Source organism: Eubalaena glacialis, chromosome 13 (assembly GCF_028564815.1).
Source record: "Eubalaena glacialis isolate mEubGla1 chromosome 13, mEubGla1.1.hap2.+ XY, whole genome shotgun sequence".
NCBI classification, from domain to species: Eukaryota; Metazoa; Chordata; class Mammalia; order Artiodactyla; family Balaenidae; genus Eubalaena; species Eubalaena glacialis.
The window spans coordinates 11,197,873-11,215,944 of NC_083728.1; positions in this window are offsets into that span (position 1 = coordinate 11,197,873).

The window sequence follows — 18,072 nt, forward strand, 5'->3', positions numbered from 1 at the left end:
GGTGTCATAGAGATCAGGCACTGCCGTCACCGTAATAATACCTTAGATTTATGGAATGAGCTTTTCCCCCCTCCGAAGTGGCTAAGAGAGAACGGAAGACAATTGAAAACGCAAAACAGACAGAAACGTGACACACAAAGAGCCTTTAAAACTCCAGGGAGGGGAAAGCAAATACCATTTGAGTTGGGGGAACCCAGAACGGGCCACGCTGGGAGGGGAGTCGCGCGCCCACCACACCGAGGGCAGAGGAGGAGCTGGGGTCACTGAGGGTCCCGGTTTCTGGCATCTTCTTGCACAGATTCTCATCTGTGCTGGTGGCTGAGGCGGAGGCCCAGACACAGGCACCTCTCAAGACCTCCCTTGAGGGACAAAGGGGCTCGAGATACTGACCTTCACACCCAGAGTGGTGCTTAAGGATCCTTTGCCCTAATTAAGAATCCGGAGGCCTCAGGACACCTAACTAGCCACTTCTAGGACCATCATCGACTTGACCATCGTGGCTTTTCCACTTTTTTTTAGCAATATGAAATCTAATGAAGAAGCCCAGCTATAAATTGGACTGAATAAGGGCTGTTCTGATGGAAGTTGGGGGCACAATTCTTCCCCCGGCCCTAATGGGGCCTCCCTTTTGACCCTGGTACAGGCAACTAACTCCATGCAGTGAAAATCACGGTGAGTGAAAATCACTGCTCTAGGGGAAACAGCAAAGCAGACCTTTCCCAAATGTGTCTTATTTTTTAGGTCACATGGACATCCCCCATCTACAGTTGAGCTCAGTGCTTCCCTAAGACTCACAGTGGGGATTGGGAAAGACTGATTTCACAGTACAGATTCTCAGCCCACCTCTGAGGAGGGCTGGGACCTCTCACCTCGGGCACAGAATTTAAGGGGGAGTCGAAAAAAAAAAACTTAGTAATCAAGATAAATCATATTTCAGTGCAATATTTTTAAAAAATCAAGACTAATGCTAAAAACCCATGACGAACAAAATAAAGACAGGATCTGCCTTTGCCATTGCATAACTCTGACCCACATACCTCTCTTTAGTTCCGGTCCTGACTGGACACCCCTGCCATATCCTGCAGGACAGTTCCAGCCAGCCAAGCCAGTCCCCCAGGAAGCACGGGTGGGAGCCTTTAGCACCTGGCACCGCAGCTGCTGGGCATGGGCACCCTTCCCACTGGAGGGGATCAGAATGGCCACCAACCCCACCTCCTGCCCCAGTGAACATTTGAGAACCAGGCCCCTGCCCTCATGGGGCCCGCACAGTGATGGGGAGAGAGAGAGACAGTGAAATGCAAATTGAAGAAAATAATTTCTGATGTTGGTGAGCACAGGGTGACCTGGCAGACAGCGACTGGGGCCAGAGGAGAGGTGGAGGGCAGTCCCTGAAGGGAGTCAAGGAAGGACTTTCTGAGTAGGTGACATTGAAATGCGGACCGGGAGGAGGGGAAGGGGCAGTCATCCAAGCAGAGGGGACAGCCAGTGCAAAGCCCAGAGGTGGGGAAGCCCTGGACATTCCACCAGCTGTCGAGGGAGCCTGTGGGCACATGGCTCCACTGCGAGAGTCCTTCCTCCTAGGGAGAACACTCAGATCTGCAAAGTTGACACTCTTTGAACAAACATTTCCAGAGACCTTACTGTGAGCCAGGCCCTCTCAGAGCAGTTGGGGACAAAACAATAAAACAACAGAACTGGACTCAGTCCCTGCCCCAGAGGTGCTTATTATTTAATGGAGAAAAAGTGAATAAAAGATTTCTGCACACGTGGGATGATGAGGGTGCAGGCGCAGGGAGCTGTAGGAGCATGGAGAACGACATCAGCTGGGAATTCCCTGGTGTTCCAGTGGTTAGGACTCGGCACTTTCACTGCCAGGACCTGAGCTGGATCCCTGGCTGGGGAACTAAGATCCTGCAAGCTGCACAGCACAGCCAAAAAAAAAAAAAGAAAGAAAAAAAGACATCAGCTAAAGGAAGCATGATTTTCACTCAGATTTACATTTGCTAAAACGGCCTCACATACATTTTCCTCCAGAAAAAAAAAAAAAATAGTATTCCTCCTAACACTGGTTCTCCTATCTCTCCATCCAGTCCTGTTAACTTTTATCAGGAATCTGGCCACTTAACCTCCTCCAGTGGTCCAGCCCCCATCCTCTCCCACGTGGATTGTTGCTGAAGCCCCCTCCTTGGTTTCCCTGCTCTCCTGCTTCCCCTCCCATCTGTTCTCTGCACAGCACCAGACAGACCCTGTTGAAACGCAACTCCGATCATACTCATCCTCTGCATAGAGTGTCTCCCCCAACCTGGTGACATTCCATCCCACTCAGTCAAAGCCAGTGTCTCTCGCGGCCCCAGCTCCCTGACCTGGTCTCCTTGTCTCCTCCTCATCTCTCCTTTCAGCTACACCAAACTCTTTATTCAATGAACAGACCAAATACAGTCCCTCCTCAGGGCCTTTGCACTTGCTGTTTCCTCTGCCTGGAAGACTCTTCCCTAAGGTATATCCATGTTCTCCCTCTCTTCATTAGGGTCTCTGCTCAAATGTCACTTAAACAGAGAGCCCTTATCTGACCTCCTCCCCACAGCCTGTATAAAAGACCACACTCCTAGCATGCCCCCAGTGTATTAACCATGGCTTTTCTTTTCTGTATTCTGATGCTTTGACATCCGGGACCTTGCAGACCCTGCAAGGACTGCTCCTTCCAGGGATAGCCAATTCCTAGAGATGGTAAACCACTCACCCGCAAGCGTGCTTTTCAAATACAAACCAACTAATCCGGATTCCATACCCTTAGCCACCTCCTTCCACCTCCCTTTTTGGGCTCTCACACACCAGGCCACTATCCACATGCCCTAATCACCCCAGGGCCAGATCAGACAACCAAGGACGGCCCTATGGCCCAGGGCTCGCTGAAATTTTTCAAACTAGCCAATCCTAAGCCTGCTTACGTTGCCTCAACCACTCCTTCCCTCAAAAACCTCAGTAAAGCTCTTGCCCACAGTTACCCCCTCCCTCTGCCACTGACCAGCCCTGTGCTTCCTCATGTGTCCCCCCATGATGTGGCATGCCCCCTTCTCTTGGGAACTATGAGTATAACAAACTATCTTTTCAATGGCAATTGTCTCCTGATCTGTTGGCCTCGCCGTACCTGAATAATAATAAAATCTATATTTAAAACACCCAGCCCCTTAACCTGCTTCATCCTTCTCTGAGAGCCTTATTATCACCCAATACCTTATATATTTATTGCTCATGGGCTTTCTTTCTCCACTAGATGGTCAGCTCCATGAAGGCAGGGACCTGCACAGCAGTATCCCCAGTCTACAACAGCACCTGGCACATAGTAGGTGCTCAATAAATATTTGCTGAATAAATGAATCTGTGGATCCCTTAACTTCTATACAGAGTCCTACAAAATACATACACATATCAACCATATTTGTTCATACATATGGTGGCATGACTCTCATTACAATCTATTCCTGTATAAGGGCACCACAATTAAGCAAATAACCCCCCACCACCCCCAGGTCACCCGATGATGTCTGCTTGGAAACCACCTCCACCATGTGAATTTATTTATTTTATTTTATTTTTTTGGCCGCTCTGCATGGCATGCAGGACCTTAGTTCCCCCAACCAGGGATCAAACCTATGCGCCCCACATTGGGAGCGTGGAGTCTTAACCACTGGACCGCCAGGGAAGTCCCTCCACTGTGTGAATTTAGTCCTCCATCAACATCCATGTATTTTTTTTTTTTTTGTCCCCAATGCATTCTTTTTTTTTTTTTTTTAAATTAACAGCTACTTTATTTATTTATTTATTTATTTAAGCTGTGTTGGGTCTTTGTTTCGTGCGAGGGCTTTCTCTAGTTGCGGCAAGCGGGGGCCACTCTTCATCGTGGTGCGGGGGCCACTCTTCATCGCGGTGCGCGGGCCTCTCACTATCGCGGCCCCTCCCGTTGCGGGACACAGGCTCCAGACGCGCAGGCTCAGCAGTTGTGGCTCACGGGCCCAGTTGCTCCGTGGCATGTGGGATCTTCCCAGACCAGGGCTCAAACCCGTGTCCCCTGCATTAGCAGGCAGACTCTCAACCACTGCGCCACCAGGGAAGCCCCACATCCATGTATTTTTAATTAAATATATAAAAAGATACTGTGGGAGTTTGTTTGAAAACATAAAACAGAGCCCGAAATATTTTTTTCATTTTCTTTTCTGAAAAGAACCTGCCATTTACCCAAATGACCTGGAAATGTCCAAATAAATAAATTTGTTGTAATAAATTTAAAGCCACCAACTAGCCTTGCCTTTAAAAATAGGGGGCAAAAAGAACCTAATAGGACTACGTCCCAGGTCTGGATTACTTGGTAGCTATTGGCATTCCACCATGTTTATTATTATATATACATGGGACACAAAACAGAGGTCCTTAGAATCATTCTCTAAATGACAAGTCCATTTAATAAGGACAAGCCCAAGGACAATGGGTATGTGACCCCATTTAACAGAATAGCTGCTAAATAGATAAAAGCTGTTTCTCCATAAAGAAGATTAGATGGAAAACACCTCATTTTAGAAGCTCAGAGGCTTTTGAAACAGGCATAAAAATTACTCAGCAGTGAGAGTCAACCAAGGTTTCTAGGGGCAGTTCTGGGGAAGGGAAGGGAACTGGCAAAAGTGAAGCAATACCTTTATTCTGTTGCCCTCAGCTATTCAGTCTTACCCATCCCGGGCTGCTGGGCTATGCTTTGCTTTTGAAGGAGAATAAATTGGAAGGCCCAGCTGAAAGCACATCCCCAAACACTAAGATTTATGGTTTCTGGCAGAGACTTGGGGTGGGCCCTCCAGCCTCCTCCATGTGCCCAAGGCAAGAGCCCAAGTTTGCCCAGAACTTCAGCAAAGGATCTGGGAGAGTTATGAGGGTAGCCTCATCTCTGTTAAGGAGGCCTAACCTGTTTGCCTGCAGGGACCAGGGAAAGAGGTAGAGGGAAAATAAGTAACAACCGCTCGTGTCTACAGAGTTGCGATCGGTGCTTGGACCTCACCACAGCCCCAGAGTTGGAGCAGTGTTAGTGGCAGACATTGTTAGTTGCCCATGTGAAAGCCATTGCCCATCTTCCCCACCAGCAGGTCCCCTGTTTGCCCAGTCCCAGGGTTTACACCAACCATGGTAATCCCATCACCCTTTGCAATGAGTCATCAGAGGTGGGCACGTGACCCAGTTTTGGCAAACGAGACCCCAGAGGAAGTCTGTCTGAGGTTGCTGGGGAGATTTTCCCTCTGATATGAGAAAGCCCTTTTCTCCTCTTTCCTCCTTTCTGCCCTGGATGCTGTTGAGTGAGGACATGGGTAGAAGAAGCTGTAGTTGTCCAGCCCCCAGATGCTGTGTTGTCATAACTCAGGGCAGCCCCCTCTCCAGGAAATCACAGCATCCAGAGATGCCTTCGAGGTTACAGCCCTACCCCACCAAGCCAGCTCACAGCCACTGGCTGGCTGACACAAGGGTGCAAGTGCTCAGCCCCTTGCCTCAAGGTGGAACTTGTTCTGTGATGCTGTTCATGCTTCAGAGCTCCCTGTGGAATCAGGCAGAAACTAAACTCCAGGCAAAATCACATCTTTGGGGCTTCCCTGGTGGCGCAGTGGTTGAGAATCTGCCTGCCAATGCAGGGGACACGGGTTCGAGCCCTGGTCCAGGAAGATCCCACATGCCACGGAGCAACTAAGCCCGTGTGCCACAACTACTGAGCCTGCGCGTCTGGAGCCTGTGCTCCGCAACGAGAGGCCGCAACAGTGAGAGGCCCGCGCACCGCGATGAAGAGTGACCCCCCGCTTGCCACAACTGGAGAAAGCCCTCGCACAGAAACGAAGAACCAAAAATAAATAAATAAATATATAAATTTATTTTAAAAAAAAAAACAAAAAAACCCCACATCTTTGCTTACCTTTTCCCCTGCGCAATCCTGCTTCCCTTCTCCATTGCAGCTTTCTCCTGAGAGCACATCTCAGTAAAGCACATGCGCCTCATTCCCCATATCAGCCCCCTGCTTCTAGGGAGGCCAGCCTAAGACAACAGGTGCTAAAGCTGGGCAGCCATACTCATGACCAGGGGATGGCAAGTTGGAGGAAGGAAACCCAACCTGCCAAGGAGGGTGGATCTGAAAGATACAAAGGGCCTGCTTGGGTCCATAAAGACATCGTAAAGCTGCTGAACTCACCCAGGGACACCTACCTCCAAATGATAAATGCCCTTCTGATTTAAGTTACTGCTACTTAGAATGACCAATCATCCCAGTTTGCCTAGAACTCAGGGTGTTCCCAGGATGCTGCATTTAGCATTTAGCATTCAGTGCTAAACTCAGAAAAGTCCCAGGAAAACCAGGATGAGTTGGTCACCCTACTGCTAGTCAGTCAGGCATTCTCAGAGGCAGAGGCATATCCGACTTGTAGTCAGAGGCATATCCGACTGATATGACTATAGTCCCCATTTTACAGTTGGAGAAACTAAGACACAAGAGGCAAAATGAGGTGTATGTGGCCGCATGGCCAGTTAATAGCAGAGCTGGAATCAGCAATCAGAACTTTTGAGCTCTAATCCAGAACTCTTTCAGAAATATCTATTTCACTGAAGAGGAGCTATTAGACCCCAGCAGAACACTAACTGCCAAGTTTAGTGGGCACCTGTAGTTTGCCTCCCCAGCATCCATCCCCCCAGCATCTGGCAGTGGCCTCTGGGACAGAAACCCTAGTGGCTCATCTACCACCCATTCTCCCCTTCCTCCTTACTAACAAGCCCCAATTCTATCCAGGTGCACTGCCACTGAGATAAAGGCTCTGTTTTCCAGCCTCCCTTGCAGCTAGATGGGGCCAAATGAAAATGTTCTGGCCAGTAAGATGTAAGTGAAGTCTTGTAGGGGCTTTCAAAAGGCTCCTGAAGAGGGGAAAAATGGTCCTTCTTCTGTCCTCCCTGTTCCTGGAACATAGATGTGATTGCTGGGTCTCTAACAGCTGTCTTGGACAGTGAAGTGACTCTGAAGATATAAGCCAAGTACCAAGGATGATAGAACAGGAACGTGAGTACCTGGGTCCTTGAGGGCATCTTAGGGCTGTCACATCCTGGACTCCATCCTCCAAATGGATGTTGGGATTTATATAGGCCCTATCAGCAAAGAACCTCTCTCTTCCTCAATGGATATAAATCTGAATGGTGTACATATGGGAGCCAAAGAACGGAGCCAATACAGAGGAAACAGAACCAAAGGATGGAGAGAGAGAAACTAGGTTCTAATGTCAACAATGAATCCCTGGAACCAGCAGTGCCTGAAGCCATCCCTTCCCCTGGACTTTTCATTCATGTGATCCAATAAATTGGGTTTCTGTCATTTTAACTGACTGATACATACCTGAATCTGAATTAGAAGTCCAGGAAGGGTCCTGTGAAGTTTAGCATCTATCAAGACACCTTTAACAATAAGAGCATCTTCAAGCTGAACTTAGCACTCTAGCCAGCCAGTAACACTGGTCTTCAGAGGAGTCAATCCATATGGTTTTCTTAATTTATGTGAGTGGGACACCCTGAAGGAGCAGGAAGTGCTGCAAGTCCCAGGACAAACAGAAGGAACTTGGGCTCTGGAGCCAGAGAATCTCAAGTTCAACTCCCTGACAAGCCACTGCCTTGTTGTGTGTCCCTGGGCAAGTAAATGAACGTCTAGTTCATCCTCTGTAAAAAAAAAAAAAAAAAAAAAGAGCAGTAACACCCACCATACTGGGATGACATGAGGATTAAATGAAATAAAGAATACAAAGCACCAAGAACAGAATAGTCAGTGCTCAGCAAACAGTAGCTATTGCTATTATTGTTAATTATTCTCCCCAAACTCAGCCAGCAACAATGAAAAGGGTCTGATAAATTAATAGCATACACAAGGTAATGGAGGTATGCTTTTGCCTGACTTTTTATAACATTTCAAGGGACATTCGCACTTTTCTCATTTGCCTGCACAGCGGCTGCTAATTACAAATGCACGTTCACACTTCGTTCCAAAACACTTGGCAGAACCACAATTTGGAGATCTTTTCGTTAGCAGAGAATGAATGTGGCGGAGCTGCATTTTTGTACGATTACTCAGGGATCTGGATTTCACCCCTGCCCTCCTCCTTGACCAGTGTGGACCCCCTCTGCTGTGATGCATGGCTCTGGCCACTTGAGAAGATGGACAACTGGCTTCCACTCTGCACGGTCCGTCATCTGCTTCCATCACTGACTAGCTGGGTGGCCTTGACTAGTTACTTACCTTCCCTGAGCATTGTTTCCTCATCTGGAAAATGGGGATAATGATAACACACCTTCCTTCCACCCTACAAGGGCTGTGAGGGGATGGTGAGAGGATTAAATGAGATAACGCAGTAAAGTTCCCGGCAAAGAGCAGATATTTAGAAATAGTCCTTTTCCTAAAGCCATTTTGTAAAAATCGAAACAGATATTCTATCAGGCAGGATTGCTTTGTTTCTAAATAGCAGAAAATCCAACTCAAACTGGCTTAAGGGGGGTGGGAGGGAACGTGGTGGTGGAGGAAGGAATGTGGAGAGAGGACATTTATAGGCTCGCATCACTGAAAAGTCAAGGTCACGGCTCAGTGTCATGAGGAGTCTTTCCCCCCATCTTACAATCCCCACCTTGTCGGCTTCACTCTCATGACCCCTGGGGTGAGCGCTCCTGTTCCACCTGGCAGCTCAAGACTCTCCCTCCCTGGTGACAACATGGCTGCAGCAGCCCAGCCTCGCATCTTCTCAAGTTCAAGTCTAACAGGAAAGAGCAAGACATCTTTGGGAGAGCTCCTGCCATAAGCCCTGAGATTCACTCTGATTGGGAGCCTAGACCACCTGCACATCCCTGAGTCAATCAGTGAGGCCAAGAGGAGGCGGTGCTCTGATTGGCCAGGTCCTGGAGACGTGTTCCACCTCACGGACTAAAAGTGAATGACGGATAAAAACAGAAGCAGAGCCAGCAGTGTCCCTCTAGCGCCCTCTACTGAGAAAGCTTAACATGGCACTCACTGCAAATGGGAGATACTGGAAAGGAACTCTCCATCGTGGCAGAGCAGGTATTGAAGGGTGAATTTGGAGCTGAGAAGCAATAATTAGTAATTGGCAAACAACCCAGGGCTGGAGCTATAGCGGCATCTGCTTGGCAGGAGCTGTGGTCACAGAAATGCACAGCTGCAACCTATAGTAAGGAGGGAACAGGTAATAAATAACAACACCTGTCTTCTACAGGTACCTCCCATTGTAAACCCAACCCAAAGCCAGAAGACAGGATGCCCAAGGGATGTAGTCCCTAACAGTCAGCTTCTCAGGGCAGAGAATAGGTCTGGGAGCCAACAGGGAATGCCGAGCTCAGCAGGCACAGTCACTATCCCCATTTACAGCTAGGACAAGAAACTTGCCAAATTCCCATACCACCCAGCTTCACCGTGCTGAACTGCCCAGCCCTGGAGCCATTCTATGTAAGCAGCAGCGAGACGGAGCAGGGGTGATGGCAGTGCTATAACAGAGACTCTTCAAAAAAGCATTCCTAGAAGCTCAAAGGTCAATGTTGTTCCTTCCAGCAATCGCAACAAACCTACGTCTACTTGCACAGGAGGACAGAGAAAAAAAAATACTGATTTCAATCTCTTTCCAACAGACTGCCCAACAAGGGTTGTCGTTTTCCAGGGGACTGTCTTTCATTTGCACACTGACCCGGGCTGCTGTGGAGTGAAAAGTACGAGAGATAAAAGTAAAAGAGAGGGGGAGAGAAAGATGCAAAATGCAGCCCCACTGCACTCAAGCAGGAGGGACCCAATAATTGGAAAGCAAACCAAGTAGACAGTGCCTGTGGTGGGTGCTGCCTGTGAGAGGTGTGCACTGGATTTTAAACAAAAATATATTCAGCAGCTAATTTTTCTGCTGTCTGGGTAGGGCCTGAGCAACCCATTAGAGAGAGGACTGGTTTGCATTTGCCTTGGGAGATAGATGCGCTTTTTGGGTGATCGTAGCCTCTCTCTCCTAGTTGTGATCCAAAGTAGCTGGTTTACAGTGAGCCTGAGTGTGCTCTCAACCCTTGCTACTCAAACATGGACCTGTGCCCCCTGGATGCCTGTTAGAAATGCAGACTCTCAGGCCCCATCCCAGACCTGTGGAATCAGAGTCTGCATTTCAACAAGAATCCAGGTGATTTGTATAAATGGTGAAGTTTGAGGAACACTGGTCTAAACCCACACTGGTGGGACCAGAATCCTGCGGAGACAAAGGTGAGGGGACACTTAGCTTCTAGTAGGGCAACCAACCATCCCAGTTTGCCCAGGACTTTCCTGGCTTTAGAATTCAAAGTCCTGAGTAAACCAGGACACCTGATTACCTTAGCTGCTGCTCCAAACCACCTCTACCAGCTTGTGGAAGCCCAGATGCTTTTTTAAAGTCCCAAATAAAACACCCAGCTCCCCAGGGCCCTCAGGCTAACATCTAAGCGGTGTAGGGTGGTCTCAAGTCCTCCGCAGCCTGGCCCCAGCTCCGCTCCCCAGCCTCCTCTTCTTTCACTTCTCCATCCTCTCTTGGAAGCTCCAGGCATGTAGGGGTCTGCAACCAGGAACACGGGCATGTAGGCAGAGGGAGAGGGGGCCAGGCACAGGCAAGTGGCAGCTGATGGCATAAGAGTTCATGCCCAAACCCTCCAAGTTCTCTTGACCCCAGACTTTCGTGCGTGCAGAGTCCCCTCTGTCTGGGATGCTCTTCCCACCTGCCTTCTCACTCCCTATCCCCACCCCCCAGCAACCCCACTGTGAGTGGCTGTGCCTCTCTTCACCTCCACCGCTGCATCCCGGTGCCTACCTTGACCGCTGCTCCGTACACATTTGCAAAGAGACACAGCCTATCCAGTGAGGGGACAGTGTGTAATCGGGATTCATCACACAAGCCGGCCTAAGATTCTTAAGCAATCCAGAGGTTCTCAGCCCTGCTCACACTAGAATCTTCTGGGGCTTTGAAAAATTATAGATACCTGGACTCAGTGCCAGAGATTCTGGTCAAGAACCACTCAGATGAACCTGCAAGACATTCCCCCCCTCATCTCTATCCCAAAAATCTCAGAGAACTGGGCAGGGGTGGGAAACTCAAATGTAAAACTAAAGAGCCCAGACTGGCCGCCTGCATGTATGAATTAGGAACAGTATCAGGCAATAGAGGGTGGCAGGGCTTGGAGAGTACACAAGCCACTCAAAGGATAGGTACATTCAATGGATGACACTATAGGTGGTTAAGAGGGAACAGCTTCCCCTTTCTGAGCCTCAGTTTCCACCTCTGTAAAATGGGTATGCTAATGATAATACCTCTCTCATAGGGTTGTGAAGATAGAATAAGTTACTGCATGTAAAGTGCTTAGAATATTGCTTGGCCCATAGTAAGTGTTCAGTTAGCATTGCTGTAATTACTATTATCTGCCAACCACAGCTCATAGCCTGTGCGCTGCCAGAAGTTTGCATCCCCTGGGCTGCCAGGTTTATAGCTAGGGTTTGTAGTGAACTAGTTTTTGGTTTGGTTTGGTTTGGTTTTTGTCTTCTGAACTTCCTTCCAGCTTTGAGGAATCCCCAACTTTATGGTGCAGAGCCAGCCTCCCACTATTAGACTCGCTTTCCCAGCCTCCCTTGCAGCCAGGGCACAGGCACGTGACATGGGATCCACCAGTCAGATGCAGCTGCCAGCGAAGGTCAGGAAGAGGCAGGGACTGCTCAGACTTCCTCTTGGTGCCTGCTCTGTGCCTGGGGTCTGTCTTTGGAGAATCCTTCTAAACAGGTTCAGCCGTTAACACCAACACTTCCCTTTGTAGGAACAGCCTCATTCAAATCCAGGCTCCAACTCTCCAGGTAGGTGACCTTGACCAAGTTACCTGTCTGAGCCTCAGTATCCTCCTCCACAAAAAAAGGGTGCAAATAACAGCACAAACCTCAATAAGCTGTTTTGAAAGTTAAATAAGACAGGACATGGAAAGCACAGCACTAAAACAGAGACCATGGGCGCCTGCTCAGAACAATAGTTTTCAATGCATAAAATAAAATGTATAGGATTGCAACAGAAGCCTATCATACTGAAACACAGTTTAAATATTAAATATTAATATTTAATATTAATTAATATTTTAATTAATTTGATTAAATTATTAATTAATTTATAATTTATAATTTATAAATTTAATATATTATAATTTATAATATATTAAATTAATTTAATTAAATTATTTTTTAAAAAATAATTTTTAAAATTATTTAAAATAATTTTAAAATTTTTTAAAATATTTTTTTAAATATTATTTTAAAATATTTTAAAATTATAATTAATTTAATAAATTTATAAATTAATATATAATTTATAAATTTAATATATTATAATTTATAATATATTAAATTAATTTATAATTTAACATATTATAAATTATAATATGATAAATTATAATTTAATTAATAATTAATTAAATTATTGATTATTTAATATTTTAAATATTAATATTAAAAGTTTTTAAATGAATAGGTAGTTCAGTAATAAATGAACTTCTTTGTTATCCATGAATTAATAAGATATAGCAGTGGTTCTAATAATTACCATAATTTAGAGACATTGAGGAACATAAACAATATTTCAAGATACCTGCAGCAAGTGTAATGTAATATGAAAATATCTGGAATTTTCTCTGTGATAGATGTAGGGGATAGATGTAGGAAAAAAGCCTTTTCCTTCTACCCTTCTAGGTTCTCAACTGGGCTCTGCAACAAAAGACAGGAGAAAAGCATAGAAATTGATTTAATAAAAGTTTTTGTTTTTTAGAGTATTAGTAATTTTATTTTTATTTATTTATTTACTTATGGCTGTCTTGGGTCTTCGTTTCTGTGCGAGGGCTTTCTCTAGTTGTGGCAAGCGGGGGCCACTCTTCATCGCGGTGCGCGGGCCTCTCACTATCGCGGCCTCTCTTGTTGCGGAGCACAGGCTCCAGACGCGCAGGCTCAGTAATTGTGGCTCACGGGCCCAGTTGCTCCGCGGCATGTGGGATCTTCCCAGACCAGGGCTCGAAACTGTGTCCCCTGCATTGGCAGGCAGATTCTCAACCACTGCGCCACCAGGGAAGCCCTAATAAAAATTTTATGTGACATTTCCTTATAAGGACATGAAGACCCAAAGAAGTGACAAGGCCTTAGTGCTTACATACTAGGTTGAAGAAAGAGTAGCAGTTATGGAAAAATAACTAAAATTATGGGGAGACTAAAGGAAGATGAGGACTTCCCTGGTGGCCCAGTGGCTAAGAATCCGCCTGCCAATGCAGGGGACACGGGTTTGATCCCTGGCCCCGGGAAGATCCCACATGCTGAGGAGCAACTAAGCCCATGTACCACAACTACTGAAGCCCGCGCACCTAGAGCCCACGCTCCGCAACAGGAGAAGTTACCGCAATGAGAAGCCCACGCACCGCAAATAAGAGTAGCCCCCGCTCGATGCAACTAGAGGAAGCCCACACACAGCAACGAAGACCCAACGCAGCCAAAAATAAAAATAAATAAATTTTAAAAATAAAAACATAAAGGAAGGTGAAATATTTTAACAAGGTCTGTTTGTACAGATTTTTCTCTGCCTCCTCATCTTTGGTGATAGGACTGTTTCTTTCCTCCTGGTACAGGGAGGGCCTCTTTCACCTGGGAGTTTATCCCCTGCTTTCAGGAAGAAAAGGAGAGGCCAGAGAGCCCTTTTTGCACCTGCTGTTTTTCAAGCTCAACATTATCAATATGGCAAAGCAGCACAGTTGGAGGTGGCACGTCTTGAATTCCTCTACAGGTCCTGAACTCCATCCTAGATCACGGACATGGCTAATACTACGGAGGTTTGCTGCTACATTCGTGGTGGGAGGAAATACTAAACTTCAGTTAGAGGTTAGTGAAATAAAGATGGATATTTTTTCTCCCATCTGAATGCTAACTCTGCACCCTTAGTAAAAAACAACCCTTGACCCAACACAAAGTAACACTTAACAATTAGCTAACCCCTCAGCATCAATTAGTGGCCTCTCCACCTCCCCTGATGTGTAGTTGACCTGAGTGAGTTAAAAAATGTCAGCTCGGCCATATATGAGATGGAGGACTTGGCCAAGTTCCTTAAGACCTCTGTGCCTATTTTACTCAAACTTAATGAACCCTCGGTGTTGAAAGCAAGGTCCAAGGCCCTACAGCACCAGCCTCATCTGGGAGCCTGTTGAAAGGCAGACTCTTAGGCCCCACCCAGACCAACTGCATCAGAAGCTGCATTTTAATAAGCTCTCCAGGGGACTGGTGTGCACGGTAAACTTTGAAACGCACCGTCTAAACTTCATGGCTGTGCGATCAGGATGAAAGAAGCTCAGGCCTGGAGAGAACTTAGAACCAAGCCTGATTAGCAGTAGAAAGGAGGAGAGAGGAGGGAGGAGGGAGGAAAAGGTTTGCAAGCAAATAAGCTTGAGGTTCCTTGGCGCATAACAAGTGCTACATAAACCCTTATTAATTTCCTCCTTTGGAGCTCCCATGTCCTCAGACATATTAATGTACCAGAAGCTGGCATTCATGCACTCCTGAGCTACACTCAGGGAGTAATTAGTTCAACCTGAACTGCAGCCATCTATTATAGACGCTACGAAGTGCTGTCTGTTTCTTGTCCTTCACCGCCACCTATTGGTCCTTCTGAGAACTACAACCTGGAGTCAAGACAGATCTACCCACTGACCCCGCTTGTAAAGGTTCAGGTCTGTAAAGTTCCATAAAGGAGGTAAGAACCCTAAAATACCTGTGCATCCGGAAGAAGTTCTCTCCTAGGCTCTCCTTTATTTTCCATGTTCTCCTAGACCCTTCCATACCGGCAGGGGGAAATCATTCATGTGGTCTCTAACATCTGTTCCATGTCATGTAGACATTTGATGGGCTCTCTTCACAATAGTTTCATGGTTTCAACCTTAGATTAGAAATCAATCCCAAAACTTGGATAATGTAAGCATGAGAAAAATACAATCTCTTCCCATATCTTTACATGTCTGGCTACTTCTCATTCTTTAGTCCTCAAACTCAAATGCCACCCCCTCTATAGTTTTGCCTTGGCCATCCTTTTTTAAGAAGCTATCACCCACCTGCCCACCTAGAGCCTCCTTATCACATCACAAGGATTGAATTCCCTCGTAGATAAAATTATTTATCACCTATGTATGTTCTACCTGATCACCTGTTGATCCAAGTATAAGGTAAGCGTCCTTCTATTTTGGTCTAATTTGACCCTCACTATCATTTTTGGGGACTAGTGTTGTTACCGCATCCAAGCCCATACTGCTCACCACATGACAGGCCGATAAATCAAGAGATGAGTTGCTGGGGCAAGGAATAGCAACTTTATTTGGAAAGCCAGCAGACCAAGAAGATGGTGGACTAGTGTCCCAAAGAACCATCTTCCCCGAGTTAGAATTCATTTAGGCTTCTTTCATATTAAAAGGGGAGGGGGTAAAGTCCTGGTTCCAGCCAGACTCTGGATGGGATGTGTTCATTTTTTCCTTCCTGAAGCCATTCACAGGTGGGCCTGGTCAGGATGTTTCCTGTGAGCTAAACAAAGGTATTTTAGTTTAACACTTGTTACCTGGGAGGCAGGGTTCCCAGAGATGGGCCATTTATGGATAATTTAAGTTTATAGGCAACATCCCTTTAGTGATTAACTTGTAACAGAATACAAAGAGTCTTCCCAATGACAGTGTTACTTGTATAAATACACTTTTTGTGTAGAGGCAGTACTTTTTCATGGAAAACTGAGATCTTTGTCCCAGCAATTCAACTTCTAGAAATTTATTTTACAGAAATAAATAGGTATATGTACCTAGATGTTCACTGAAGCAGTTTATAGTAGAAAAAAAGACTGGGAACCAGTTAGGGGTCCTTATCCCAGGGTCCACAGACTCCCAGGGTGTCCATGGATAGATATGTTTTTCCATGTAATTGGTTTCCCTGGTGTCCCCATGTATCTTACTTTATGCTCTTAAAAACATTTTTTTCTGAGATGTCCTTTAGTTTCACCAGCCTGTCAAAGGGAACTATGGTGGAACCAAGCAGGACCCTGTGGGGCTCTCCTGGGCACATTTCTTTTCAGGTCCCCCATTTCTTATTTGCAGGATAAAGGCTTCAGCCTCCTAGACCTTCCCTGAGTACCAAAGGGCAGATTCAAACATTTACAAATCAGGGAAGTAGGAGAATGCAGAAACAAAGGCGGCGCAATCAAGAAATGATAGTGCAACGATTAAAGTAGGATCCTGGTTCCTCCTCAACGGATACACATAACAATATCTTTGAGTTCTGCTGGAACTAAGGCCCCCACCCAGGTGGAGAATGGTAACTTCAGGCTGAGCACAAGATTCCTGGAACACCACCCTGTTACCTCACCACCAACCAGTCTGGAGAAAGTCACACATCCTGCAGCCTTCATCCCAAATTTTGCCTATTAAAAACTTCTCCCCAAAAACCACTGGGGAGTTCAGGGTTTTTGAGCATGAGCCACCCATTCTCTTTGCTTGGCCCTGCAATAAAAGTTTCTCTGCTCCAAACTCCAATATTTCGATTTGTTTGGCCTCACTATGTGTCAGGCACACGAAGTTGTGTTCAGTAACAATGGCACAAAAAAAGTTGAAGAGCCCCTTCAGCCAAAGAGACTGGTTGATTTGATTGGGGTACATGCATAGCGTGGAATAGTCATTGAGCTATTTAAAAGAAGTAGGTTATCTACAAGTACTGAGCTAGAACAATCTCAAAAGGACATTGTTAACGGTGTGGAATGGTGTGTATTATAGTCACATTTATATTTAAGAGAAGGGTATTTCTACATCTATGGTTGTGCACACACATACCATCTCGGGAAGGAGACACAGGATGCTGATAACCATGGCTGCTCTGGGCAAGGGAACTGGGGATCTGAGAGTTGGGGTGGGAATAATAGTTCCTTTTTACTCTTTATCTTTTTGAATTGTTTGGATTTTTTTAAACATTGCAAACATCTCTTTTTTAAAAGTTCAATTGCAAAGTTTAAATAAATCTCAGGCTTAATCCTTGAAGCCAAAACACTTAATAGAGTCTCGTGACATTTGTTGGGAAGAGATTAAATACGTGATAAAATGACTACATACTTAAACTTAAAAAAAAAAAACAAAACCTTACTAGGTCAAGTGCATGGTCCACCCTGCTCAGAATCCTCTCCTAGAAAAGGGCCCTTGGGGTGACACCAGTGGAGCGTGGCTGTCACAAAGTGGATGGAGAGGTCCCCAATCTCTGTGTTCCCCCACGGATACCATGCTGTGGGGTCTCCCACACACACCTTTCTTCCTTTGAAACTTTATATTCTGTTGGAGAATATCTAGGCGGCTGGACCTTGAATAAGAAAAAATTTATCCTACTTTTTTTTTTTTTTAATGAATTTATTTATTTATTTATTTTTGGCTGCGCTGGGTCTTCGTCGCTGCACGCGGGCTTTCTCTACTTGCGGTGAATGGTGGCTACTCTTCGTTGCGGTGCGCGGGCTTCTCGTTGCGGTGGCTTCTCTTGTTGCAGAGCACAGGCTCTAGGCACACGGGCTTCAGTAGCTGTGGCGCGCGAGCTCAGTAGCTGTGGCACACAGGCTTAGTTGCTCCGCAGCATGTGGGATCTTCCGGGACCAGGGCTCGAACCCGTGTCCCCTGCATTGGCAGGCGGATTCTTAACCACTGCACCACCAGGGAAGTCCCTTAATTTTTTTTTTTTTTTTTTTTTTTTAAGAAAACAGAAACGGTTGTGCACAACATTTATTGTTTTTGCATTTGCTGCCAGGAATGTTTGCCATGACTTTGGGGCCAAGTTCTAGATAGTGATCTGTGAATTTCGAAGCATGACGGTGTCCACTCTTCCTGAGTCCATACCTGGACTCAGTCTCCACTTGGCTTGTTTGGGTTGGTTTAAGCTGTAAGCTGATTCAAACCTTTCTACACAAGCTGTGTATACATTTCAAACACAGACGATCTGTCACCCTGGTG